The sequence below is a fragment of the Eleutherodactylus coqui genome, chromosome 3 (genome assembly GCF_035609145.1).
Source record: "Eleutherodactylus coqui strain aEleCoq1 chromosome 3, aEleCoq1.hap1, whole genome shotgun sequence".
Classification (NCBI taxonomy): Eukaryota; Metazoa; Chordata; class Amphibia; order Anura; family Eleutherodactylidae; genus Eleutherodactylus; species Eleutherodactylus coqui.
In genome coordinates, this window is record NC_089839.1 from 86994325 (window position 1) to 87014843 (window position 20519).

At 47.4% G+C, this 20519-nt stretch overlaps 47 non-coding genes across 47 annotated transcripts; all 47 read left to right on the forward strand.

The window, feature by feature from the left end:
* Positions 1–246: 246 nt before the first annotated feature.
* LOC136622562 (U5 spliceosomal RNA) lies at positions 247–363 on the forward strand. Its single transcript, XR_010791773.1, has one exon. It is a non-coding gene; the product is annotated as a U5 spliceosomal RNA (small nuclear RNA).
* Positions 364–680: 317 nt separating this feature from the next.
* LOC136622573 (U5 spliceosomal RNA) lies at positions 681–797 on the forward strand. The gene has a single exon (XR_010791784.1). It is a non-coding gene; the product is annotated as a U5 spliceosomal RNA (small nuclear RNA).
* A 316-nt stretch (positions 798–1113) lies between these two features.
* On the forward strand, positions 1114–1230 carry LOC136622448 (U5 spliceosomal RNA). The gene has a single exon (XR_010791663.1). It is a non-coding gene; the product is annotated as a U5 spliceosomal RNA (small nuclear RNA).
* A 317-nt stretch (positions 1231–1547) lies between these two features.
* On the forward strand, positions 1548–1664 carry LOC136622305 (U5 spliceosomal RNA). The gene has a single exon (XR_010791526.1). It is a non-coding gene; the product is annotated as a U5 spliceosomal RNA (small nuclear RNA).
* Positions 1665–1981: 317 nt separating this feature from the next.
* On the forward strand, positions 1982–2098 carry LOC136622514 (U5 spliceosomal RNA). Its single transcript, XR_010791727.1, has one exon. It is a non-coding gene; the product is annotated as a U5 spliceosomal RNA (small nuclear RNA).
* A 317-nt stretch (positions 2099–2415) lies between these two features.
* On the forward strand, positions 2416–2532 carry LOC136622586 (U5 spliceosomal RNA). The gene has a single exon (XR_010791796.1). It is a non-coding gene; the product is annotated as a U5 spliceosomal RNA (small nuclear RNA).
* A 317-nt stretch (positions 2533–2849) lies between these two features.
* LOC136622599 (U5 spliceosomal RNA) lies at positions 2850–2966 on the forward strand. Its single transcript, XR_010791807.1, has one exon. It is a non-coding gene; the product is annotated as a U5 spliceosomal RNA (small nuclear RNA).
* A 317-nt stretch (positions 2967–3283) lies between these two features.
* Positions 3284–3400, forward strand: LOC136622254 (U5 spliceosomal RNA). The gene has a single exon (XR_010791477.1). It is a non-coding gene; the product is annotated as a U5 spliceosomal RNA (small nuclear RNA).
* Positions 3401–3717: 317 nt separating this feature from the next.
* LOC136622611 (U5 spliceosomal RNA) lies at positions 3718–3834 on the forward strand. Its single transcript, XR_010791818.1, has one exon. It is a non-coding gene; the product is annotated as a U5 spliceosomal RNA (small nuclear RNA).
* Positions 3835–4151: 317 nt separating this feature from the next.
* On the forward strand, positions 4152–4268 carry LOC136622444 (U5 spliceosomal RNA). The gene has a single exon (XR_010791660.1). It is a non-coding gene; the product is annotated as a U5 spliceosomal RNA (small nuclear RNA).
* Positions 4269–4585: 317 nt separating this feature from the next.
* LOC136622486 (U5 spliceosomal RNA) lies at positions 4586–4702 on the forward strand. Its single transcript, XR_010791700.1, has one exon. It is a non-coding gene; the product is annotated as a U5 spliceosomal RNA (small nuclear RNA).
* A 317-nt stretch (positions 4703–5019) lies between these two features.
* LOC136622368 (U5 spliceosomal RNA) lies at positions 5020–5136 on the forward strand. Its single transcript, XR_010791587.1, has one exon. It is a non-coding gene; the product is annotated as a U5 spliceosomal RNA (small nuclear RNA).
* Positions 5137–5453: 317 nt separating this feature from the next.
* LOC136622622 (U5 spliceosomal RNA) lies at positions 5454–5570 on the forward strand. The gene has a single exon (XR_010791829.1). It is a non-coding gene; the product is annotated as a U5 spliceosomal RNA (small nuclear RNA).
* A 317-nt stretch (positions 5571–5887) lies between these two features.
* Positions 5888–6004, forward strand: LOC136622456 (U5 spliceosomal RNA). The gene has a single exon (XR_010791672.1). It is a non-coding gene; the product is annotated as a U5 spliceosomal RNA (small nuclear RNA).
* A 317-nt stretch (positions 6005–6321) lies between these two features.
* LOC136622369 (U5 spliceosomal RNA) lies at positions 6322–6438 on the forward strand. The gene has a single exon (XR_010791588.1). It is a non-coding gene; the product is annotated as a U5 spliceosomal RNA (small nuclear RNA).
* A 317-nt stretch (positions 6439–6755) lies between these two features.
* LOC136622370 (U5 spliceosomal RNA) lies at positions 6756–6872 on the forward strand. The gene has a single exon (XR_010791589.1). It is a non-coding gene; the product is annotated as a U5 spliceosomal RNA (small nuclear RNA).
* Positions 6873–7188: 316 nt separating this feature from the next.
* LOC136622228 (U5 spliceosomal RNA) lies at positions 7189–7305 on the forward strand. The gene has a single exon (XR_010791452.1). It is a non-coding gene; the product is annotated as a U5 spliceosomal RNA (small nuclear RNA).
* Positions 7306–7622: 317 nt separating this feature from the next.
* Positions 7623–7739, forward strand: LOC136622634 (U5 spliceosomal RNA). Its single transcript, XR_010791837.1, has one exon. It is a non-coding gene; the product is annotated as a U5 spliceosomal RNA (small nuclear RNA).
* A 317-nt stretch (positions 7740–8056) lies between these two features.
* LOC136622645 (U5 spliceosomal RNA) lies at positions 8057–8173 on the forward strand. The gene has a single exon (XR_010791838.1). It is a non-coding gene; the product is annotated as a U5 spliceosomal RNA (small nuclear RNA).
* Positions 8174–8490: 317 nt separating this feature from the next.
* LOC136622487 (U5 spliceosomal RNA) lies at positions 8491–8607 on the forward strand. The gene has a single exon (XR_010791701.1). It is a non-coding gene; the product is annotated as a U5 spliceosomal RNA (small nuclear RNA).
* Positions 8608–8924: 317 nt separating this feature from the next.
* LOC136622371 (U5 spliceosomal RNA) lies at positions 8925–9041 on the forward strand. Its single transcript, XR_010791590.1, has one exon. It is a non-coding gene; the product is annotated as a U5 spliceosomal RNA (small nuclear RNA).
* A 317-nt stretch (positions 9042–9358) lies between these two features.
* Positions 9359–9475, forward strand: LOC136622656 (U5 spliceosomal RNA). Its single transcript, XR_010791849.1, has one exon. It is a non-coding gene; the product is annotated as a U5 spliceosomal RNA (small nuclear RNA).
* A 317-nt stretch (positions 9476–9792) lies between these two features.
* LOC136622459 (U5 spliceosomal RNA) lies at positions 9793–9909 on the forward strand. The gene has a single exon (XR_010791674.1). It is a non-coding gene; the product is annotated as a U5 spliceosomal RNA (small nuclear RNA).
* Positions 9910–10226: 317 nt separating this feature from the next.
* On the forward strand, positions 10227–10343 carry LOC136622372 (U5 spliceosomal RNA). The gene has a single exon (XR_010791591.1). It is a non-coding gene; the product is annotated as a U5 spliceosomal RNA (small nuclear RNA).
* Positions 10344–10660: 317 nt separating this feature from the next.
* LOC136622373 (U5 spliceosomal RNA) lies at positions 10661–10777 on the forward strand. Its single transcript, XR_010791592.1, has one exon. It is a non-coding gene; the product is annotated as a U5 spliceosomal RNA (small nuclear RNA).
* A 316-nt stretch (positions 10778–11093) lies between these two features.
* Positions 11094–11210, forward strand: LOC136622342 (U5 spliceosomal RNA). The gene has a single exon (XR_010791562.1). It is a non-coding gene; the product is annotated as a U5 spliceosomal RNA (small nuclear RNA).
* Positions 11211–11527: 317 nt separating this feature from the next.
* LOC136622667 (U5 spliceosomal RNA) lies at positions 11528–11644 on the forward strand. The gene has a single exon (XR_010791860.1). It is a non-coding gene; the product is annotated as a U5 spliceosomal RNA (small nuclear RNA).
* Positions 11645–11961: 317 nt separating this feature from the next.
* Positions 11962–12078, forward strand: LOC136622679 (U5 spliceosomal RNA). The gene has a single exon (XR_010791871.1). It is a non-coding gene; the product is annotated as a U5 spliceosomal RNA (small nuclear RNA).
* A 316-nt stretch (positions 12079–12394) lies between these two features.
* On the forward strand, positions 12395–12511 carry LOC136622691 (U5 spliceosomal RNA). The gene has a single exon (XR_010791882.1). It is a non-coding gene; the product is annotated as a U5 spliceosomal RNA (small nuclear RNA).
* A 317-nt stretch (positions 12512–12828) lies between these two features.
* Positions 12829–12945, forward strand: LOC136622698 (U5 spliceosomal RNA). The gene has a single exon (XR_010791889.1). It is a non-coding gene; the product is annotated as a U5 spliceosomal RNA (small nuclear RNA).
* Positions 12946–13262: 317 nt separating this feature from the next.
* LOC136622374 (U5 spliceosomal RNA) lies at positions 13263–13379 on the forward strand. Its single transcript, XR_010791593.1, has one exon. It is a non-coding gene; the product is annotated as a U5 spliceosomal RNA (small nuclear RNA).
* A 316-nt stretch (positions 13380–13695) lies between these two features.
* On the forward strand, positions 13696–13812 carry LOC136622343 (U5 spliceosomal RNA). Its single transcript, XR_010791563.1, has one exon. It is a non-coding gene; the product is annotated as a U5 spliceosomal RNA (small nuclear RNA).
* Positions 13813–14129: 317 nt separating this feature from the next.
* On the forward strand, positions 14130–14246 carry LOC136622699 (U5 spliceosomal RNA). The gene has a single exon (XR_010791890.1). It is a non-coding gene; the product is annotated as a U5 spliceosomal RNA (small nuclear RNA).
* Positions 14247–14563: 317 nt separating this feature from the next.
* Positions 14564–14680, forward strand: LOC136622700 (U5 spliceosomal RNA). Its single transcript, XR_010791891.1, has one exon. It is a non-coding gene; the product is annotated as a U5 spliceosomal RNA (small nuclear RNA).
* Positions 14681–14997: 317 nt separating this feature from the next.
* LOC136622701 (U5 spliceosomal RNA) lies at positions 14998–15114 on the forward strand. The gene has a single exon (XR_010791892.1). It is a non-coding gene; the product is annotated as a U5 spliceosomal RNA (small nuclear RNA).
* Positions 15115–15431: 317 nt separating this feature from the next.
* Positions 15432–15548, forward strand: LOC136622702 (U5 spliceosomal RNA). The gene has a single exon (XR_010791893.1). It is a non-coding gene; the product is annotated as a U5 spliceosomal RNA (small nuclear RNA).
* A 317-nt stretch (positions 15549–15865) lies between these two features.
* On the forward strand, positions 15866–15982 carry LOC136622250 (U5 spliceosomal RNA). The gene has a single exon (XR_010791474.1). It is a non-coding gene; the product is annotated as a U5 spliceosomal RNA (small nuclear RNA).
* Positions 15983–16299: 317 nt separating this feature from the next.
* On the forward strand, positions 16300–16416 carry LOC136622488 (U5 spliceosomal RNA). Its single transcript, XR_010791702.1, has one exon. It is a non-coding gene; the product is annotated as a U5 spliceosomal RNA (small nuclear RNA).
* Positions 16417–16733: 317 nt separating this feature from the next.
* On the forward strand, positions 16734–16850 carry LOC136622376 (U5 spliceosomal RNA). Its single transcript, XR_010791595.1, has one exon. It is a non-coding gene; the product is annotated as a U5 spliceosomal RNA (small nuclear RNA).
* Positions 16851–17167: 317 nt separating this feature from the next.
* On the forward strand, positions 17168–17284 carry LOC136622703 (U5 spliceosomal RNA). The gene has a single exon (XR_010791894.1). It is a non-coding gene; the product is annotated as a U5 spliceosomal RNA (small nuclear RNA).
* A 317-nt stretch (positions 17285–17601) lies between these two features.
* LOC136622460 (U5 spliceosomal RNA) lies at positions 17602–17718 on the forward strand. The gene has a single exon (XR_010791675.1). It is a non-coding gene; the product is annotated as a U5 spliceosomal RNA (small nuclear RNA).
* Positions 17719–18035: 317 nt separating this feature from the next.
* Positions 18036–18152, forward strand: LOC136622377 (U5 spliceosomal RNA). The gene has a single exon (XR_010791596.1). It is a non-coding gene; the product is annotated as a U5 spliceosomal RNA (small nuclear RNA).
* A 317-nt stretch (positions 18153–18469) lies between these two features.
* On the forward strand, positions 18470–18586 carry LOC136622378 (U5 spliceosomal RNA). The gene has a single exon (XR_010791597.1). It is a non-coding gene; the product is annotated as a U5 spliceosomal RNA (small nuclear RNA).
* Positions 18587–18902: 316 nt separating this feature from the next.
* On the forward strand, positions 18903–19019 carry LOC136622229 (U5 spliceosomal RNA). Its single transcript, XR_010791453.1, has one exon. It is a non-coding gene; the product is annotated as a U5 spliceosomal RNA (small nuclear RNA).
* A 317-nt stretch (positions 19020–19336) lies between these two features.
* Positions 19337–19453, forward strand: LOC136622705 (U5 spliceosomal RNA). The gene has a single exon (XR_010791895.1). It is a non-coding gene; the product is annotated as a U5 spliceosomal RNA (small nuclear RNA).
* A 317-nt stretch (positions 19454–19770) lies between these two features.
* On the forward strand, positions 19771–19887 carry LOC136622706 (U5 spliceosomal RNA). The gene has a single exon (XR_010791896.1). It is a non-coding gene; the product is annotated as a U5 spliceosomal RNA (small nuclear RNA).
* A 317-nt stretch (positions 19888–20204) lies between these two features.
* LOC136622489 (U5 spliceosomal RNA) lies at positions 20205–20321 on the forward strand. Its single transcript, XR_010791703.1, has one exon. It is a non-coding gene; the product is annotated as a U5 spliceosomal RNA (small nuclear RNA).
* Positions 20322–20519: the final 198 nt, after the last annotated feature.

Below are 20519 nucleotides of genomic sequence, written 5' to 3' on the forward strand. Positions count from 1 at the left end.
TTTGCATGTTGCAGAAGCAAAGCATCCTGGGAAAGATGTGATCCTGGCTGATTGTGCACAATTACCCAAGGCAGCCAGAATCCTGTCAACAGTTCCTGAACAGGGGCCTTATTTGCATACTGCAGAAGTGAAGGATTCTGGCTGGTTGTGCACAATTTCTCATTTTGCCTCTTTTCCGGGTGGTCTCCCTAGGCTAAGAGAGCACTGCAGCGGTGGTGGCAGGAGCTGAGGAACCCCTTGCCCATTATGCTCTGGTTTCTCTTCAGAACGTATAAATCTTTCGCCTTTTACTAAAGATTTCCGTGGAGAGGAGCAACACTGAGTTTTGTAGCAATTTTTGCATGCTCCAGTTTTGCTGGGGCTTCCTTATTCTGGTGAAAAAAGAGAGAGTGCTGTTTCCGAATGTGTTAACTGATCCTGAATGGGGGTCCTCATTTGCATGTTGCAGAAGCAAAGCATCCTGGGAAAGATGTGATCCTGGCTGATTGTGCACAATTACCCAAGGCAGCCAGAATCCTGTCAACAGTTCCTGAACAGGGGCCTTATTTGCATACTGCAGAAGTGAAGGATTCTGGCTGGTTGTGCACAATTTCTCATTTTGCCTCTTTTCCGGGTGGTCTCCCCAGGCTAAGAGAGCACTGCAGCTGTGGTGGCAGGAGCTGAGGAACCCCTTGCCCATTATGCTCTGGTTTCTCTTCAGAACGTATAAATCTTTCGCCTTTTACTAAAGATTTCCGTGGAGAGGAGCAACACTGAGTTTTGTAGCAATTTTTGCATGCTCCAGTTTTGCTGGGGCTTCCTTATTCTGGTGAAAAAGAGAGAGTGCTGTTTCCGAATGTGTTAACTGATCCTGAATGGGGGTCCTCATTTGCATGTTGCAGAAGCAAAGCATCCTGGGAAAGATGTGATCCTGGCTGATTGTGCACAATTACCCAAGGCAGCCAGAATCCTGTCAACAGTTCCTGAACAGGGGCCTTATTTGCATACTGCAGAAGTGAAGGATTCTGGCTGGTTGTGCACAATTTCTCATTTTGCCTCTTTTCCGGGTGGTCTCCCTAGGCTAAGAGAGCACTGCAGCGGTGGTGGCAGGAGCTGAGGAACCCCTTGCCCATTATGCTCTGGTTTCTGTTCAGAACGTATAAATCTTTCGCCTTTTACTAAAGATTTCCGTGGAGAGGAGCAACACTGAGTTTTGTAGCAATTTTTGCATGCTCCAGTTTTGCTGGGGCTTCCTTATTCTGGTGAAAAAAGAGAGAGTGCTGTTTCCGAATGTGTTAACTGATCCTGAATGGGGGTCCTCATTTGCATGTTGCAGAAGCAAAGCATCCTGGGAAAGATGTGATCCTGGCTGATTGTGCACAATTACCCAAGGCAGCCAGAATCCTGTCAACAGTTCCTGAACAGGGGCCTTATTTGCATACTGCAGAAGTGAAGGATTCTGGCTGGTTGTGCACAATTTCTCATTTTGCCTCTTTTCCGGGTGGTCTCCCTAGGCTAAGAGAGCACTGCAGCGGTGGTGGCAGGAGCTGAGGAACCCCTTGCCCATTATGCTCTGGTTTCTCTTCAGAACGTATAAATCTTTCGCCTTTTACTAAAGATTTCCGTGGAGAGGAGCAACACTGAGTTTTGTAGCAATTTTTGCATGCTCCAGTTTTGCTGGGACTTCCTTATTCTGGTGAAAAAAGAGAGAGTGCTGTTTCCGAATGTGTTAACTGATCCTGAATGGGGGTCCTCATTTGCATGTTGCAGAAGCAAAGCATCCTGGGAAAGATGTGATCCTGGCTGATTGTGCACAATTACCCAAGGCAGCCAGAATCCTGTCAACAGTTCCTGAACAGGGGCCTTATTTGCATACTGCAGAAGTGAAGGATTCTGGCTGGTTGTGCACAATTTCTCATTTTGCCTCTTTTCCGGGTGGTCTCCCTAGGCTAAGAGAGCACTGCAGCGGTGGTGGCAGGAGCTGAGGAACCCCTTGCCCATTATGCTCTGGTTTGTCTTCAGAACGTATAAATCTTTCGCCTTTTACTAAAGATTTCCGTGGAGAGGAGCAACACTGAGTTTTGTAGCAATTTTTGCATGCTCCAGTTTTGCTGGGGCTTCCTTATTCTGGTGAAAAAAGAGAGAGTGCTGTTTCCGAATGTGTTAACTGATCCTGAATGGGGGTCCTCATTTGCATGTTGCAGAAGCAAAGCATCCTGGGAAAGATGTGATCCTGGCTGATTGTGCACAATTACCCAAGGCAGCCAGAATCCTGTCAACAGTTCCTGAACAGGGGCCTTATTTGCATACTGCAGAAGTGAAGGATTCTGGCTGGTTGTGCACAATTTCTCATTTTGCCTCTTTTCCGGGTGGTCTCCCTAGGCTAAGAGAGCACTGCAGCGGTGGTGGCAGGAGCTGAGGAACCCCTTGCCCATTATGCTCTGGTTTCTCTTCAGAACGTATAAATCTTTCGCCTTTTACTAAAGATTTCCGTGGAGAGGAGCAACACTGAGTTTTGTAGCAATTTTTGCATGCTCCAGTTTTGCTGGGGCTTCCTTATTCTGGTGAAAAAAGAGAGAGTGCTGTTTCCGAATGTGTTAACTGATCCTGAATGGGGGTCCTCATTTGCATGTTGCAGAAGCAAAGCATCCTGGGAAAGATGTGATCCTGGCTGATTGTGCACAATTACCCAAGGCAGCCAGAATCCTGTCAACAGTTCCTGAACAGGGGCCTTATTTGCATACTGCAGAAGTGAAGGATTCTGGCTGGTTGTGCACAATTTCTCATTTTGCCTCTTTTCCGGGTGGTCTCCCTAGGCTAAGAGAGCACTGCAGCGGTGGTGGCAGGAGCTGAGGAACCCCTTGCCCATTATGCTCTGGTTTCTCTTCAGAACGTATAAATCTTTCGCCTTTTACTAAAGATTTCCGTGGAGAGGAGCAACACTGAGTTTTGTAGCAATTTTTGCATGCTCCAGTTTTGCTGGGGCTTCCTTATTCTGGTGAAAAAAGAGAGCGTGCTGTTTCCGAATGTGTTAACTGATCCTGAATGGGGGTCCTCATTTGCATGTTGCAGAAGCAAAGCATCCTGGGAAAGATGTGATCCTGGCTGATTGTGCACAATTACCCAAGGCAGCCAGAATCCTGTCAACAGTTCCTGAACAGGGGCCTTATTTGCATACTGCAGAAGTGAAGGATTCTGGCTGGTTGTGCACAATTTCTCATTTTGCCTCTTTTCCGGGTGGTCTCCCCAGGCTAAGAGAGCACTGCAGCGGTGGTGGCAGGAGCTGAGGAACCCCTTGCCCATTATGCTCTGGTTTCTCTTCAGAACGTATAAATCTTTCGCCTTTTACTAAAGATTTCCGTGGAGAGGAGCAGCACTGAGTTTTGTAGCAATTTTTGCATGCTCCAGTTTTGCTGGGGCTTCCTTATTCTGGTGAAAAAAGAGAGCGTGCTGTTTCCGAATGTGTTAACTGATCCTGAATGGGGGTCCTCATTTGCATGTTGCAGAAGCAAAGCATCCTGGGAAAGATGTGATCCTGGCTGATTGTGCACAATTACCCAAGGCAGCCAGAATCCTGTCAACAGTTCCTGAACAGGGGCCTTATTTGCATACTGCAGAAGTGAAGGATTCTGGCTGGTTGTGCACAATTTCTCATTTTGCCTCTTTTCCGGGTGGTCTCCCCAGGCTAAGAGAGCACTGCAGCGGTGGTGGCAGGAGCTGAGGAACCCCTTGCCCATTATGCTCTGGTTTCTCTTCAGAACGTATAAATCTTTCGCCTTTTACTAAAGATTTCCGTGGAGAGGAGCAACACTGAGTTTTGTAGCAATTTTTGCATGCTCCAGTTTTGCTGGGGCTTCCTTATTCTGGTGAAAAAAGAGAGAGTGCTGTTTCCGAATGTGTTAACTGATCCTGAATGGGGGTCCTCATTTGCATGTTGCAGAAGCAAAGCATCCTGGGAAAGATGTGATCCTGGCTGATTGTGCACAATTACCCAAGGCAGCCAGAATCCTGTCAACAGTTCCTGAACAGGGGCCTTATTTGCATACTGCAGAAGTGAAGGATTCTGGCTGGTTGTGCACAATTTCTCATTTTGCCTCTTTTCCGGGTGGTCTCCCTAGGCTAAGAGAGCACTGCAGCGGTGGTGGCAGGAGCTGAGGAACCCCTTGCCCATTATGCTCTGGTTTCTCTTCAGAACGTATAAATCTTTCGCCTTTTACTAAAGATTTCCGTGGAGAGGAGTAACACTGAGTTTTGTAGCAATTTTTGCATGCTCTAGTTTTGCTGGGGCTTCCTTATTCTGGTGAAAAAAGAGAGCGTGCTGTTTCCGAATGTGTTAACTGTTCCTGAATGGGGGTCCTCATTTGCATGTTGCAGAAGCAAAGCATCCTGGGAAAGATGTGATCCTGGCTGATTGTGCACAATTACCCAAGGCAGCCAGAATCCTGTCAACAGTTCCTGAACAGGGGCCTTATTTGCATACTGCAGAAGTGAAGGATTCTGGCTGGTTGTGCACAATTTCTCATTTTGCCTCTTTTCCGGGTGGTCTCCCTAGGCTAAGAGAGCACTGCAGCGGTGGTGGCAGGAGCTGAGGAACCCCTTGCCCATTATGCTCTGGTTTCTCTTCAGAACGTATAAATCTTTCACCTTTTACTAAAGATTTCCGTGGAGAGGAGCAACACTGAGTTTTGTAGCAATTTTTGCATGCTCCAGTTTTGCTGGGGCTTCCTTATTCTGGTGAAAAAAGAGAGAGTGCTGTTTCCGAATGTGTTAACTGATCCTGAATGGGGGTCCTCATTTGCATGTTGCAGAAGCAAAGCATCCTGGGAAAGATGTGATCCTGGCTGATTGTGCACAATTACCCAAGGCAGCCAGAATCCTGTCAACAGTTCCTGAACAGGGGCCTTATTTGCATACTGCAGAAGTGAAGGATTCTGGCTGGTTGTGCACAATTTCTCATTTTGCCTCTTTTCCGGGTGGTCTCCCTAGGCTAAGAGAGCACTGCAGCGGTGGTGGCAGGAGCTGAGGAACCCCTTGCCCATTATGCTCTGGTTTCTCTTCAGAACGTATAAATCTTTCGCCTTTTACTAAAGATTTCCGTGGAGAGGAGCAACACTGAGTTTTGTAGCTATTTTTGCATGCTCCAGTTTTGCTGGGGCTTCCTTATTCTGGTGAAAAAAGAGAGCGTGCTGTTTCCGAATGTGTTAACTGATCCTGAACGGGGGTCCTCATTTGCATGTTGCAGAAGCAAAGCATCCTGGGAAAGATGTGATCCTGGCTGATTGTGCACAATTACCCAAGGCAGCCAGAATCCTGTCAACAGTTCCTGAACAGGGGCCTTATTTGCATACTGCAGAAGTGAAGGATTCTGGCTGGTTGTGCACAAGTTCTCATTTTGCCTCTTTTCCGGGTGGTCTCCCTAGGCTAAGAGAGCACTGCAGCGGTGGTGGCAGGAGCTGAGGAACCCCTTGCCCATTATGCTCTGGTTTCTCTTCAGAACGTATAAATCTTTCGCCTTTTACTAAAGATTTCCGTGGAGAGGAGCAACACTGAGTTTTGTAGCAATTTTTGCATGCTCCAGTTTTGCTGGGGCTTCCTTATTCTGGTGAAAAAAGAGAGCGTGCTGTTTCCGAATGTGTTAACTGATCCTGAATGGGGGTCCTCATTTGCATGTTGCAGAAGCAAAGCATCCTGGGAAAGATGTGATCCTGGCTGATTGTGCACAATTACCCAAGGCAGCCAGAATCCTGTCAACAGTTCCTGAACAGGGGCCTTATTTGCATACTGCAGAAGTGAAGGATTCTGGCTGGTTGTGCACAATTTCTCATTTTGCCTCTTTTCCGGGTGGTCTCCCCAGGCTAAGAGAGCACTGCAGCGGTGGTGGCAGGAGCTGAGGAACCCCTTGCCCATTATACTCTGGTTTGTCTTCAGAACGTATAAATCTTTCGCCTTTTACTAAAGATTTCCGTGGAGAGGAGCAACACTGAGTTTTGTAGCAATTTTTGCATGCTCCAGTTTTGCTGGGGCTTCCTTATTCTGGTGAAAAAAGAGAGCGTGCTGTTTCCGAATGTGTTAACTGATCCTGAATGGGGGTCCTCATTTGCATGTTGCAGAAGCAAAGCATCCTGGGAAAGATGTGATCCTGGCTGATTGTGCACAATTACCCAAGGCAGCCAGAATCCTGTCAACAGTTCCTGAACAGGGGCCTTATTTGCATACTGCAGAAGTGAAGGATTCTGGCTGGTTGTGCACAATTTCTCATTTTGCCTCTTTTCCGGGTGGTCTCCCTAGGCTAAGAGAGCACTGCAGCGGTGGTGGCAGGAGCTGAGGAACCCCTTGCCCATTATGCTCTGGTTTCTCTTCAGAACGTATAAATCTTTCGCCTTTTACTAAAGATTTCCGTGGAGAGGAGCAACACTGAGTTTTGTAGCTATTTTTGCATGCTCCAGTTTTGCTGGGGCTTCCTTATTCTGGTGAAAAAAGAGAGAGTGCTGTTTCCGAATGTGTTAACTGATCCTGAATGGGGGTCCTCATTTGCATGTTGCAGAAGCAAAGCATCCTGGGAAAGATGTGATCCTGGCTGATTGTGCACAATTACCCAAGGCAGCCAGAATCCTGTCAACAGTTCCTGAACAGGGGCCTTATTTGCATACTGCAGAAGTGAAGGATTCTGGCTGGTTGTGCACAATTTCTCATTTTGCCTCTTTTCCGGGTGGTCTCCCTAGGCTAAGAGAGCACTGCAGCGGTGGTGGCAGGAGCTGAGGAACCCCTTGCCCATTATGCTCTGGTTTCTCTTCAGAACGTATAAATCTTTCGCCTTTTACTAAAGATTTCCGTGGAGAGGAGCAACACTGAGTTTTGTAGCTATTTTTGCATGCTCCAGTTTTGCTGGGGCTTCCTTATTCTGGTGAAAAAAGAGAGCGTGCTGTTTCCGAATGTGTTAACTGATCCTGAACGGGGGTCCTCATTTGCATGTTGCAGAAGCAAAGCATCCTGGGAAAGATGTGATCCTGGCTGATTGTGCACAATTACCCAAGGCAGCCAGAATCCTGTCAACAGTTCCTGAACAGGGGCCTTATTTGCATACTGCAGAAGTGAAGGATTCTGGCTGGTTGTGCACAATTTCTCATTTTGCCTCTTTTCCGGGTGGTCTCCCTAGGCTAAGAGAGCACTGCAGCGGTGGTGGCAGGAGCTGAGGAACCCCTTGCCCATTTTCTCTGGTTTCTCTTCAGAACGTATAAATCTTTCGCCTTTTACTAAAGATTTCCGTGGAGAGGAGCAACACTGAGTTTTGTAGCAATTTTTGCATGCCCTAGTTTTGCTGGGGCTTCCTTATTCTGGTGAAAAAAGAGAGCGTGCTGTTTCCGAATGTGTTAACTGATCCTGAATGGGGGTCCTCATTTGCATGTTGCAGAAGCAAAGCATCCTGGGAAAGATGTGATCCTGGCTGATTGTGCACAATTACCCAAGGCAGCCAGAATCCTGTCAACAGTTCCTGAACAGGGGCCTTATTTGCATACTGCAGAAGTGAAGGATTCTGGCTGGTTGTGCACAATTTCTCATTTTGCCTCTTTTCCGGGTGGTCTCCCTAGGCTAAGAGAGCACTGCAGTGGTGGTGGCAGGAGCTGAGGAACCCCTTGCCCATTATGCTCTGGTTTCTCTTCAGAACGTATAAATCTTTCGCCTTTTACTAAAGATTTCCGTGGAGAGGAGCAACACTGAGTTTTGTAGCAATTTTTGCATGCTCCAGTTTTGCTGGGGCTTCCTTATTCTGGTGAAAAAAGAGAGCGTGCTGTTTCCGAATGTGTTAACTGATCCTGAATGGGGGTCCTCATTTGCATGTTGCAGAAGCAAAGCATCCTGGGAAAGATGTGATCCTGGCTGATTGTGCACAATTACCCAAGGCAGCCAGAATCCTGTCAACAGTTCCTGAACAGGGGCCTTATTTGCATACTGCAGAAGTGAAGGATTCTGGCTGGTTGTGCACAATTTCTCATTTTGCCTCTTTTCCGGGTGGTCTCCCTAGGCTAAGAGAGCACTGCAGCGGTGGTGGCAGGAGCTGAGGAACCCCTTGCCCATTATGCTCTGGTTTCTCTTCAGAACGTATAAATCTTTCGCCTTTTACTAAAGATTTCCGTGGAGAGGAGCAACACTGAGTTTTGTAGCAATTTTTGCATGCTCCAGTTTTGCTGGGGCTTCCTTATTCTGGTGAAAAAAGAGAGCGTGCTGTTTCCGAATGTGTTAACTGTTCCTGAATGGGGGTCCTCATTTGCATGTTGCAGAAGCAAAGCATCCTGGGAAAGATGTGATCCTGGCTGATTGTGCACAATTACCCAAGGCAGCCAGAATCCTGTCAACAGTTCCTGAACAGGGGCCTTATTTGCATACTGCAGAAGTGAAGGATTCTGGCTGGTTGTGCACAATTTCTCATTTTGCCTCTTTTCCGGGTGGTCTCCCTAGGCTAAGAGAGCACTGCAGCGGTGGTGGCAGGAGCTGAGGAACCCCTTGCCCATTATGCTCTGGTTTCTCTTCAGAACGTATAAATCTTTCACCTTTTACTAAAGATTTCCGTGGAGAGGAGCAACACTGAGTTTTGTAGCAATTTTTGCATGCTCCAGTTTTGCTGGGGCTTCCTTATTCTGGTGAAAAAAGAGAGAGTGCTGTTTCCGAATGTGTTAACTGATCCTGAATGGGGGTCCTCATTTGCATGTTGCAGAAGCAAAGCATCCTGGGAAAGATGTGATCCTGGCTGATTGTGCACAATTACCCAAGGCAGCCAGAATCCTGTCAACAGTTCCTGAACAGGGGCCTTATTTGCATACTGCAGAAGTGAAGGATTCTGGCTGGTTGTGCACAATTTCTCATTTTGCCTCTTTTCCGGGTGGTCTCCCTAGGCTAAGAGAGCACTGCAGCGGTGGTGGCAGGAGCTGAGGAACCCCTTGCCCATTATGCTCTGGTTTCTCTTCAGAACGTATAAATCTTTCGCCTTTTACTAAAGATTTCCGTGGAGAGGAGCAACACTGAGTTTTGTAGCTATTTTTGCATGCTCCAGTTTTGCTGGGGCTTCCTTATTCTGGTGAAAAAAGAGAGAGTGCTGTTTCCGAATGTGTTAACTGATCCTGAACGGGGGTCCTCATTTGCATGTTGCAGAAGCAAAGCATCCTGGGAAAGATGTGATCCTGGCTGATTGTGCACAATTACCCAAGGCAGCCAGAATCCTGTCAACAGTTCCTGAACAGGGGCCTTATTTGCATACTGCAGAAGTGAAGGATTCTGGCTGGTTGTGCACAAGTTCTCATTTTGCCTCTTTTCCGGGTGGTCTCCCTAGGCTAAGAGAGCACTGCAGCGGTGGTGGCAGGAGCTGAGGAACCCCTTGCCCATTATGCTCTGGTTTCTCTTCAGAACGTATAAATCTTTCGCCTTTTACTAAAGATTTCCGTGGAGAGGAGCAACACTGAGTTTTGTAGCAATTTTTGCATGCTCCAGTTTTGCTGGGGCTTCCTTATTCTGGTGAAAAAAGAGAGCGTGCTGTTTCCGAATGTGTTAACTGATCCTGAATGGGGGTCCTCATTTGCATGTTGCAGAAGCAAAGCATCCTGGGAAAGATGTGATCCTGGCTGATTGTGCACAATTACCCAAGGCAGCCAGAATCCTGTCAACAGTTCCTGAACAGGGGCCTTATTTGCATACTGCAGAAGTGAAGGATTCTGGCTGGTTGTGCACAATTTCTCATTTTGCCTCTTTTCCGGGTGGTCTCCCCAGGCTAAGAGAGCACTGCAGCGGTGGTGGCAGGAGCTGAGGAACCCCTTGCCCATTATACTCTGGTTTGTCTTCAGAACGTATAAATCTTTCGCCTTTTACTAAAGATTTCCGTGGAGAGGAGCAACACTGAGTTTTGTAGCAATTTTTGCATGCTCCAGTTTTGCTGGGGCTTCCTTATTCTGGTGAAAAAAGAGAGCGTGCTGTTTCCGAATGTGTTAACTGATCCTGAATGGGGGTCCTCATTTGCATGTTGCAGAAGCAAAGCATCCTGGGAAAGATGTGATCCTGGCTGATTGTGCACAATTACCCAAGGCAGCCAGAATCCTGTCAACAGTTCCTGAACAGGGGCCTTATTTGCATACTGCAGAAGTGAAGGATTCTGGCTGGTTGTGCACAATTTCTCATTTTGCCTCTTTTCCGGGTGGTCTCCCTAGGCTAAGAGAGCACTGCAGCGGTGGTGGCAGGAGCTGAGGAACCCCTTGCCCATTATGCTCTGGTTTCTCTTCAGAACGTATAAATCTTTCGCCTTTTACTAAAGATTTCCGTGGAGAGGAGCAACACTGAGTTTTGTAGCTATTTTTGCATGCTCCAGTTTTGCTGGGGCTTCCTTATTCTGGTGAAAAAAGAGAGAGTGCTGTTTCCGAATGTGTTAACTGATCCTGAATGGGGGTCCTCATTTGCATGTTGCAGAAGCAAAGCATCCTGGGAAAGATGTGATCCTGGCTGATTGTGCACAATTACCCAAGGCAGCCAGAATCCTGTCAACAGTTCCTGAACAGGGGCCTTATTTGCATACTGCAGAAGTGAAGGATTCTGGCTGGTTGTGCACAATTTCTCATTTTGCCTCTTTTCCGGGTGGTCTCCCTAGGCTAAGAGAGCACTGCAGCGGTGGTGGCAGGAGCTGAGGAACCCCTTGCCCATTATGCTCTGGTTTCTCTTCAGAACGTATAAATCTTTCGCCTTTTACTAAAGATTTCCGTGGAGAGGAGCAACACTGAGTTTTGTAGCTATTTTTGCATGCTCCAGTTTTGCTGGGGCTTCCTTATTCTGGTGAAAAAAGAGAGCGTGCTGTTTCCGAATGTGTTAACTGATCCTGAACGGGGGTCCTCATTTGCATGTTGCAGAAGCAAAGCATCCTGGGAAAGATGTGATCCTGGCTGATTGTGCACAATTACCCAAGGCAGCCAGAATCCTGTCAACAGTTCCTGAACAGGGGCCTTATTTGCATACTGCAGAAGTGAAGGATTCTGGCTGGTTGTGCACAATTTCTCATTTTGCCTCTTTTCCGGGTGGTCTCCCTAGGCTAAGAGAGCACTGCAGCGGTGGTGGCAGGAGCTGAGGAACCCCTTGCCCATTTTCTCTGGTTTCTCTTCAGAACGTATAAATCTTTCGCCTTTTACTAAAGATTTCCGTGGAGAGGAGCAACACTGAGTTTTGTAGCAATTTTTGCATGCTCTAGTTTTGCTGGGGCTTCCTTATTCTGGTGAAAAAAGAGAGCGTGCTGTTTCCGAATGTGTTAACTGATCCTGAATGGGGGTCCTCATTTGCATGTTGCAGAAGCAAAGCATCCTGGGAAAGATGTGATCCTGGCTGATTGTGCACAATTACCCAAGGCAGCCAGAATCCTGTCAACAGTTCCTGAACAGGGGCCTTATTTGCATACTGCAGAAGTGAAGGATTCTGGCTGGTTGTGCACAATTTCTCATTTTGCCTCTTTTCCGGGTGGTCTCCCTAGGCTAAGAGAGCACTGCAGTGGTGGTGGCAGGAGCTGAGGAACCCCTTGCCCATTATGCTCTGGTTTCTCTTCAGAACGTATAAATCTTTCGCCTTTTACTAAAGATTTCCGTGGAGAGGAGCAACACTGAGTTTTGTAGCAATTTTTGCATGCTCCAGTTTTGCTGGGGCTTCCTTATTCTGGTGAAAAAAGAGAGCGTGCTGTTTCCGAATGTGTTAACTGATCCTGAATGGGGGTCCTCATTTGCATGTTGCAGAAGCAAAGCATCCTGGGAAAGATGTGATCCTGGCTGATTGTGCACAATTACCCAAGGCAGCCAGAATCCTGTCAACAGTTCCTGAACAGGGGCCTTATTTGCATACTGCAGAAGTGAAGGATTCTGGCTGGTTGTGCACAATTTCTCATTTTGCCTCTTTTCCGGGTGGTCTCCCTAGGCTAAGAGAGCACTGCAGCGGTGGTGGCAGGAGCTGAGGAACCCCTTGCCCATTATGCTCTGGTTTCTCTTCAGAACGTATAAATCTTTCGCCTTTTACTAAAGATTTCCGTGGAGAGGAGCAACACTGAGTTTTGTAGCAATTTTTGCATGCTCCAGTTTTGCTGGGGCTTCCTTATTCTGGTGAAAAAAGAGAGAGTGCTGTTTCCGAATGTGTTAACTGATCCTGAATGGGGGTCCTCATTTGCATGTTGCAGAAGCAAAGCATCCTGGAAAGATGTGATCCTGGCTGATTGTGCACAATTACCCAAGGCAGCCAGAATCCTGTCAACAGTTCCTGAACAGGGGCCTTATTTGCATACTGCAGAAGTGAAGGATTCTGGCTGGTTGTGCACAATTTCTCATTTTGCCTCTTTTCCGGGTGGTCTCCCTAGGCTAAGAGAGCACTGCAGCGGTGGTGGCAGGAGCTGAGGAACCCCTTGCCCATTATGCTCTGGTTTCTCTTCAGAACGTATAAATCTTTCGCCTTTTACTAAAGATTTCCGTGGAGAGGAGCAACACTGAGTTTTGTAGCAATTTTTGCATGCTCCAGTTTTGCTGGGGCTTCCTTATTCTGGTGAAAAAAGAGAGAGTGCTGTTTCCGAATGTGTTAACTGATCCTGAATGGGGGTCCTCATTTGCATGTTGCAGAAGCAAAGCATCCTGGGAAAGATGTGATCCTGGCTGATTGTGCACAATTACCCAAGGCAGCCAGAATCCTGTCAACAGTTCCTGAACAGGGGCCTTATTTGCATACTGCAGAAGTGAAGGATTCTGGCTGGTTGTGCACAATTTCTCATTTTGCCTCTTTTCCGGGTGGTCTCCCTAGGCTAAGAGAGCACTGCAGCGGTGGTGGCAGGAGCTGAGGAACCCCTTGCCCATTATGCTCTGGTTTCTCTTCAGAACGTATAAATCTTTCGCCTTTTACTAAAGATTTCCGTGGAGAGGAGCAACACTGAGTTTTGTAGCAATTTTTGCATGCTCCAGTTTTGCTGGGGCTTCCTTATTCTGGTGAAAAAAGAGAGAGTGCTGTTTCCGAATGTGTTAACTGATCCTGAATGGGGGTCCTCATTTGCATGTTGCAGAAGCAAAGCATCCTGGGAAAGATGTGATCCTGGCTGATTGTGCACAATTACCCAAGGCAGCCAGAATCCTGTCAACAGTTCCTGAACAGGGGCCTTATTTGCATACTGCAGAAGTGAAGGATTCTGGCTGGTTGTGCACAATTTCTCATTTTGCCTCTTTTCCGGGTGGTCTCCCTAGGCTAAGAGAGCACTGCAGCGGTGGTGGCAGGAGCTGAGGAACCCCTTGCCCATTATGCTCTGGTTTCTCTTCAGAACGTATAAATCTTTCGCCTTTTACTAAAGATTTCCGTGGAGAGGAGCAACACTGAGTTTTGTAGCTATTTTTGCATGCTCCAGTTTTGCTGGGGCTTCCTTATTCTGGTGAAAAAAGAGAGCGTGCTGTTTCCGAATGTGTTAACTGATCCTGAACGGGGGTCCTCATTTGCATGTTGCAGAAGCAAAGCATCCTGGGAAAGATGTGATCCTGGCTGATTGTGCACAATTACCCAAGGCAGCCAGAATCCTGTCAACAGTTCCTGAACAGGGGCCTTATTTGCATACTGCAGAAGTGAAGGATTCTGGCTGGTTGTGCACAATTTCTCATTTTGCCTCTTTTCCGGGTGGTCTCCCTAGGCTAAGAGAGCACTGCAGCGGTGGTGGCAGGAGCTGAGGAACCCCTTGCCCATTTTCTCTGGTTTCTCTTCAGAACGTATAAATCTTTCGCCTTTTACTAAAGATTTCCGTGGAGAGGAGCAACACTGAGTTTTGTAGCAATTTTTGCATGCTCTAGTTTTGCTGGGGCTTCCTTATTCTGGTGAAAAAAGAGAGCGTGCTGTTTCCGAATGTGTTAACTGATCCTGAATGGGGGTCCTCATTTGCATGTTGCAGAAGCAAAGCATCCTGGGAAAGATGTGATCCTGGCTGATTGTGCACAATTACCCAAGGCAGCCAGAATCCTGTCAACAGTTCCTGAACAGGGGCCTTATTTGCATACTGCAGAAGTGAAGGATTCTGGCTGGTTGTGCACAATTTCTCATTTTGCCTCTTTTCCGGGTGGTCTCCCTAGGCTAAGAGAGCACTGCAGTGGTGGTGGCAGGAGCTGAGGAACCCCTTGCCCATTATGCTCTGGTTTCTCTTCAGAACGTATAAATCTTTCGCCTTTTACTAAAGATTTCCGTGGAGAGGAGCAACACTGAGTTTTGTAGCAATTTTTGCATGCTCCAGTTTTGCTGGGGCTTCCTTATTCTGGTGAAAAAAGAGAGCGTGCTGTTTCCGAATGTGTTAACTGATCCTGAATGGGGGTCCTCATTTGCATGTTGCAGAAGCAAAGCATCCTGGGAAAGATGTGATCCTGGCTGATTGTGCACAATTACCCAAGGCAGCCAGAATCCTGTCAACAGTTCCTGAACAGGGGCCTTATTTGCATACTGCAGAAGTGAAGGATTCTGGCTGGTTGTGCACAATTTCTCATTTTGCCTCTTTTCCGGGTGGTCTCCCTAGGCTAAGAGAGCACTGCAGCGGTGGTGGCAGGAGCTGAGGAACCCCTTGCCCATTATGCTCTGGTTTCTCTTCAGAACGTATAAATCTTTCGCCTTTTACTAAAGATTTCCGTGGAGAGGAGCAACACTGAGTTTTGTAGCAATTTTTGCATGCTCCAGTTTTGCTGGGGCTTCCTTATTCTGGTGAAAAAAGAGAGAGTGCTGTTTCCGAATGTGTTAACTGATCCTGAATGGGGGTCCTCATTTGCATGTTGCAGAAGCAAAGCATCCTGGGAAAGATGTGATCCTGGCTGATTGTGCACAATTACCCAAGGCAGCCAGAATCCTGTCAACAGTTCCTGAACAGGGGCCTTATTTGCATACTGCAGAAGTGAAGGATTCTGGCTGGTTGTGCACAATTTCTCATTTTGCCTCTTTTCCGGGTGGTCTCCCTAGGCTAAGAGAGCACTGCAGCGGTGGTGGCAGGAGCTGAGGAACCCCTTGCCCATTATGCTCTGGTTTCTCTTCAGAACGTATAAATCTTTCGCCTTTTACTAAAGATTTCCGTGGAGAGGAGCAACACTGAGTTTTGTAGCAATTTTTGCATGCTCCAGTTTTGCTGGGGCTTCCTTATTCTGGTGAAAAAAGAGAGAGTGCTGTTTCCGAATGTGTTAACTGATCCTGAATGGGGGTCCTCATTTGCATGTTGCAGAAGCAAAGCATCCTGGGAAAGATGTGATCCTGGCTGATTGTGCACAATTACCCAAGGCAGCCAGAATCCTGTCAACAGTTCCTGAACAGGGGCCTTATTTGCATACTGCAGAAGTGAAGGATTCTGGCTGGTTGTGCACAATTTCTCATTTTGCCTCTTTTCCGGGTGGTCTCCCTAGGCTAAGAGAGCACTGCAGCGGTGGTGGCAGGAGCTGAGGAACCCCTTGCCCATTATGCTCTGGTTTCTCTTCAGAACGTATAAATCTTTCGCCTTTTACTAAAGATTTCCGTGGAGAGGAGCAACACTGAGTTTTGTAGCAATTTTTGCATGCTCCAGTTTTGCTGGGGCTTCCTTATTCTGGTGAAAAAAGAGAGAGTGCTGTTTCCGAATGTGTTAACTGATCCTGAATGGGGGTCCTCATTTGCATGTTGCAGAAGCAAAGCATCCTGGGAAAGATGTGATCCTGGCTGATTGTGCACAATTACCCAAGGCAGCCAGAATCCTGTCAACAGTTCCTGAACAGGGGCCTTATTTGCATACTGCAGAAGTGAAGGATTCTGGCTGGTTGTGCACAATTTCTCATTTTGCCTCTTTTCCGGGTGGTCTCCCTAGGCTAAGAGAGCACTGCAGCGGTGGTGGCAGGAGCTGAGGAACCCCTTGCCCATTGTGCTCTGGTTTCTCTTCAGAACGTATAAATCTTTCGCCTTTTACTAAAGATTTCCGTGGAGAGGAGCAACACTGAGTTTTGTAGCAATTTTTGCATGCTCCAGTTTTGCTGGGGCTTCCTTATTCTGGTGAAAAAAGAGAGCGTGCTGTTTCCGAATGTGTTAACTGTTCCTGAATGGGGGTCCTCATTTGCATGTTGCAGAAGCAAAGCATCCTGGGAAAGATGTGATCCTGGCTGATTGTGCACAATTACCCAAGGCAGCCAGAATCCTGTCAACAGTTCCTGAACAGGGGCCTTATTTGCATACTGCAGAAGTGAAGGATTCTGGCTGGTTGTGCACAATTTCTCATTTTGCCTCTTTTCCGGGTGGTCTCCCTAGGCTAAGAGAGCACTGCAGCGGTGGTGGCAGGAGCTGAGGAACCCCTTGCCCATTATGCTCTGGTTTCTCTTCAGAACGTATAAATCTTTCACCTTTTACTAAAGATTTCCGTGGAGAGGAGCAACACTGAGTTTTGTAGCAATTTTTGCATGCTCCAGTTTTGCTGGGGCTTCCTTATTCTGGTGAAAAAAGAGAGAGTGCTGTTTCCGAATGTGTTAACTGATCCTGAATGGGGGTCCTCATTTGCATGTTGCAGAAGCAAAGCATCCTGGGAAAGATGTGATCCTGGCTGATTGTGCACAATTACCCAAGGCAGCCAGAATCCTGTCAACAGTTCCTGAACAGGGGCCTTATTTGCATACTGCAGAAGTGAAGGATTCTGGCTGGTTGTGCACAATTTCTCATTTTGCCTCTTTTCCGGGTGGTCTCCCTAGGCTAAGAGAGCACTGCAGCGGTGGTGGCAGGAGCTGAGGAACCCCTTGCCCATTATGCTCTGGTTTCTCTTCAGAACGTATAAATCTTTCGCCTTTTACTAAAGATTTCCGTGGAGAGGAGCAACACTGAGTTTTGTAGCTATTTTTGCATGCTCCAGTTTTGCTGGGGCTTCCTTATTCTGGTGAAAAAAGAGAGCGTGCTGTTTCCGAATGTGTTAACTGATCCTGAACGGGGGTCCTCATTTGCATGTTGCAGAAGCAAAGCATCCTGGGAAAGATGTGATCCTGGCTGATTGTGCACAATTACCCAAGGCAGCCAGAATCCTGTCAACAGTTCCTGAACAGGGGCCTTATTTGCATACTGCAGAAGTGAAGGATTCTGGCTGGTTGTGCACAAGTTCTCATTTTGCCTCTTTTCCGGGTGGTCTCCCTAGGCTAAGAGAGCACTGCAGCGGTGGTGGCAGGAGCTGAGGAACCCCTTGCCCATTATGCTCTGGTTTCTCTTCAGAACGTATAAATCTTTCGCCTTTTACTAAAGATTTCCGTGGAGAGGAGCAACACTGAGTTTTGTAGCAATTTTTGCATGCTCCAGTTTTGCTGGGGCTTCCTTATTCTGGTGAAAAAAGAGAGCGTGCTGTTTCCGAATGTGTTAACTGATCCTGAATGGGGGTCCTCATTTGCATGTTGCAGAAGCAAAGCATCCTGGGAAAGATGTGATCCTGGCTGATTGTGCACAATTACCCAAGGCAGCCAGAATCCTGTCAACAGTTCCTGAACAGGGGCCTTATTTGCATACTGCAGAAGTGAAGGATTCTGGCTGGTTGTGCACAATTTCTCATTTTGCCTCTTTTCCGGGTGGTCTCCCCAGGCTAAGAGAGCACTGCAGCGGTGGTGGCAGGAGCTGAGGAACCCCTTGCCCATTATACTCTGGTTTGTCTTCAGAACGTATAAATCTTTCGCCTTTTACTAAAGATTTCCGTGGAGAGGAGCAACACTGAGTTTTGTAGCAATTTTTGCATGCTCCAGTTTTGCTGGGGCTTCCTTATTCTGGTGAAAAAAGAGAGCGTGCTGTTTCCGAATGTGTTAACTGATCCTGAATGGGGGTCCTCATTTGCATGTTGCAGAAGCAAAGCATCCTGGGAAAGATGTGATCCTGGCTGATTGTGCACAATTACCCAAGGCAGCCAGAATCCTGTCAACAGTTCCTGAACAGGGGCCTTATTTGCATACTGCAGAAGTGAAGGATTCTGGCTGGTTGTGCACAATTTCTCATTTTGCCTCTTTTCCGGGTGGTCTCCCTAGGCTAAGAGAGCACTGCAGCGGTGGTGGCAGGAGCTGAGGAACCCCTTGCCCATTATGCTCTGGTTTCTCTTCAGAACGTATAAATCTTTCGCCTTTTACTAAAGATTTCCGTGGAGAGGAGCAACACTGAGTTTTGTAGCTATTTTTGCATGCTCCAGTTTTGCTGGGGCTTCCTTATTCTGGTGAAAAAAGAGAGAGTGCTGTTTCCGAATGTGTTAACTGATCCTGAATGGGGGTCCTCATTTGCATGTTGCAGAAGCAAAGCATCCTGGGAAAGATGTGATCCTGGCTGATTGTGCACAATTACCCAAGGCAGCCAGAATCCTGTCAACAGTTCCTGAACAGGGGCCTTATTTGCATACTGCAGAAGTGAAGGATTCTGGCTGGTTGTGCACAATTTCTCATTTTGCCTCTTTTCCGGGTGGTCTCCCTAGGCTAAGAGAGCACTGCAGCGGTGGTGGCAGGAGCTGAGGAACCCCTTGCCCATTATGCTCTGGTTTCTCTTCAGAACGTATAAATCTTTCGCCTTTTACTAAAGATTTCCGTGGAGAGGAGCAACACTGAGTTTTGTAGCTATTTTTGCATGCTCCAGTTTTGCTGGGGCTTCCTTATTCTGGTGAAAAAAGAGAGCGTGCTGTTTCCGAATGTGTTAACTGATCCTGAACGGGGGTCCTCATTTGCATGTTGCAGAAGCAAAGCATCCTGGGAAAGATGTGATCCTGGCTGATTGTGCACAATTACCCAAGGCAGCCAGAATCCTGTCAACAGTTCCTGAACAGGGGCCTTATTTGCATACTGCAGAAGTGAAGGATTCTGGCTGGTTGTGCACAATTTCTCATTTTGCCTCTTTTCCGGGTGGTCTCCCTAGGCTAAGAGAGCACTGCAGCGGTGGTGGCAGGAGCTGAGGAACCCCTTGCCCATTTTCTCTGGTTTCTCTTCAGAACGTATAAATCTTTCGCCTTTTACTAAAGATTTCCGTGGAGAGGAGCAACACTGAGTTTTGTAGCAATTTTTGCATGCCCTAGTTTTGCTGGGGCTTCCTTATTCTGGTGAAAAAAGAGAGCGTGCTGTTTCCGAATGTGTTAACTGATCCTGAATGGGGGTCCTCATTTGCATGTTGCAGAAGCAAAGCATCCTGGGAAAGATGTGATCCTGGCTGATTGTGCACAATTACCCAAGGCAGCCAGAATCCTGTCAACAGTTCCTGAACAGGGGCCTTATTTGCATACTGCAGAAGTGAAGGATTCTGGCTGGTTGTGCACAATTTCTCATTTTGCCTCTTTTCCGGGTGGTCTCCCTAGGCTAAGAGAGCACTGCAGTGGTGGTGGCAGGAGCTGAGGAACCCCTTGCCCATTATGCTCTGGTTTCTCTTCAGAACGTATAAATCTTTCGCCTTTTACTAAAGATTTCCGTGGAGAGGAGCAACACTGAGTTTTGTAGCAATTTTTGCATGCTCCAGTTTTGCTGGGGCTTCCTTATTCTGGTGAAAAAAGAGAGCGTGCTGTTTCCGAATGTGTTAACTGATCCTGAATGGGGGTCCTCATTTGCATGTTGCAGAAGCAAAGCATCCTGGGAAAGATGTGATCCTGGCTGATTGTGCACAATTACCCAAGGCAGCCAGAATCCTGTCAACAGTTCCTGAACAGGGGCCTTATTTGCATACTGCAGAAGTGAAGGATTCTGGCTGGTTGTGCACAATTTCTCATTTTGCCTCTTTTCCGGGTGGTCTCCCTAGGCTAAGAGAGCACTGCAGCGGTGGTGGCAGGAGCTGAGGAACCCCTTGCCCATTATGCTCTGGTTTCTCTTCAGAACGTATAAATCTTTCGCCTTTTACTAAAGATTTCCGTGGAGAGGAGCAACACTGAGTTTTGTAGCAATTTTTGCATGCTCCAGTTTTGCTGGGGCTTCCTTATTCTGGTGAAAAAAGAGAGCGTGCTGTTTCCGAATGTGTTAACTGTTCCTGAATGGGGGTCCTCATTTGCATGTTGCAGAAGCAAAGCATCCTGGGAAAGATGTGATCCTGGCTGATTGTGCACAATTACCCAAGGCAGCCAGAATCCTGTCAACAGTTCCTGAACAGGGGCCTTATTTGCATACTGCAGAAGTGAAGGATTCTGGCTGGTTGTGCACAATTTCTCATTTTGCCTCTTTTCCGGGTGGTCTCCCTAGGCTAAGAGAGCACTGCAGCGGTGGTGGCAGGAGCTGAGGAACCCCTTGCCCATTATGCTCTGGTTTCTCTTCAGAACGTATAAATCTTTCACCTTTTACTAAAGATTTCCGTGGAGAGGAGCAACACTGAGTTTTGTAGCAATTTTTGCATGCTCCAGTTTTGCTGGGGCTTCCTTATTCTGGTGAAAAAAGAGAGAGTGCTGTTTCCGAATGTGTTAACTGATCCTGAATGGGGGTCCTCATTTGCATGTTGCAGAAGCAAAGCATCCTGGGAAAGATGTGATCCTGGCTGATTGTGCACAATTACCCAAGGCAGCCAGAATCCTGTCAACAGTTCCTGAACAGGGGCCTTATTTGCATACTGCAGAA